General features: G+C 41.6%; 1 long non-coding RNA gene across 1 annotated transcript; it reads left to right on the forward strand.

Moving 5' to 3' along the window:
* LOC123431145 lies at window positions 1-664 on the forward strand. Its single transcript, XR_006623038.1, has 2 exons — window positions 1-440; window positions 535-664. It is a non-coding gene; the product is annotated as an uncharacterized LOC123431145 (long non-coding RNA).
* The last annotated feature ends 1,137 nt before the right edge of the window (window positions 665-1,801 follow it).

A 1,801-nucleotide genomic window follows, 5' to 3' on the forward strand; every position in this document is an offset into this window, starting at 1 on the left:
CTCGACGCCTGAAAGTTTTCTTCTCTTCGGGAGCCTGGAGTTCCGTCGTCTTGCCTTGCCCTCCTCGCCTTCTTCCTCTTCAAACAAAGCCTCGCCACTGGGAGGCTGGCCAGCAGTGCAGCCAGATCCATCCCCATCCCGCCCACTGATTAGAGGTCAACCACCGTGCCACACGCCCACACCACTCCTCCCTCCACGCCCCGTCCCACCCCCTTCCCACCCCTTCGACCAGGCCACTAAAGGAACGACTCCTTCCACAGCACCTCGCCGGATCAGGTGGCGCAACGACGGTGACCAGGCCCAACAAGCGAACTGCCATGGAGAGTGCCTTTAATCCGTGCTCCACAAGGTCGCTGGCCTCCTTGCCTCGGCCATCCTCGAACTACAATGGCGAGTGCCTCTAGCTCGTGTGTGGATGCCTCAGTTGTGCAGTTTTGGAGGTTCTTTTTTTGTGTGTTCTCCATGTTTTTGCTTGCTTCAAATTCAAATACTGGGAATCTCGTATGATCTTATGCCTCAATGTATCGTATACAGGGTCATGTATTTAAATTCTCGTACTCTTCATCGCGATAGAGGATGCAGTCATTAGGTATGTATGTATCTTCTGCACCTCTAATCCTAGATGACAGAGAACCTTCTTTTCTTCGTACTTACTGATATGCAATTGGTTATTCTTTGAAAGCTTGTTCTTCATTATTTTCAGTAGCTTCTAAAATCCCTTGTCAGATACACCATTCTTTGCCTTTCATTACAGCAATTCCAGTGTGGTACCGAGCTTTGTGTTGTCATTTTCGTAATTTGATACAATCCTTTTTTGTGATCCTCTAACATGTGATCGAACTTCAACTTATCCCTTTCACTTTCACATCAGTAATGACCCGGTGAAGATAATCGTCAACTGGCACATCTGGTGCCTCTTGATCTTCAGCTACCCCCGTTGCAGTATCACTGTATTCAGGGCACATAGGATTCGTATAGTTTTCATCGTCCTCTTCTTCTTCATTGTCTTTCATCATAACCCCTCTTTTTTTGTCCTTGGTCCAAACATTATAGTGTGCCATAAACCCTTCTCAATCAGGTGCAAGTGAAGGATTTTTGAGGAAGAGTAATACTTTGTATTTCCACAAACAGTACATGAACGATACATAAAATCATTCAGCTTGTTTGCCTCAGCCACTTCGAGAAAATTATGCAGGCCGTCAATGTAGTCAGAGGTGTGTCGGTCACCATACATACATTGTCGGTTCATCTACGTGCATTATATAATTAAGTATATAAAAAACCATCACAGATCATCATGAATAGAGAAGTAATCAAATTAATACAAGTCCATCATCACTTTAAAACCAAAGTACGCTAGTGATCAAATATTATTACTCAAAAAATAAATACATATAGTTCTTATAGAACAACATACAGCTCTTTGGAGCATCGAATAAAAACATACATTAAAACTAACATACAACTATGTAAAACATTTAAATGCAACAACAAATGCGATCAATATCATAATTAAGGTAACAATTGATCCAACATCATAATGATACCAAGCCTCATTATCAATGAAATATTTTATAATCTTTCTAATCTTCAGATGCATTGCATTCATCTGGATCTTGTGTAGATCGACGACATCGGCAATATGCAACTCCAATTTCATCTTCTCTTCTTCAACTCTTTTCAAATTTTCTTTGAAATAATTGTTTTCTTTTTCAACTAGATTTAACCTCTCGACAAGAGGGTCGGTTGGAATTTCCAGTTCACATACCTCCTAGATAAAGACATCTATGTCAAGTTGGTC

Source organism: Hordeum vulgare, chromosome 2H (assembly GCF_904849725.1).
Source record: "Hordeum vulgare subsp. vulgare chromosome 2H, MorexV3_pseudomolecules_assembly, whole genome shotgun sequence".
NCBI lineage: Eukaryota > Viridiplantae > Streptophyta > Magnoliopsida > Poales > Poaceae > Hordeum > Hordeum vulgare.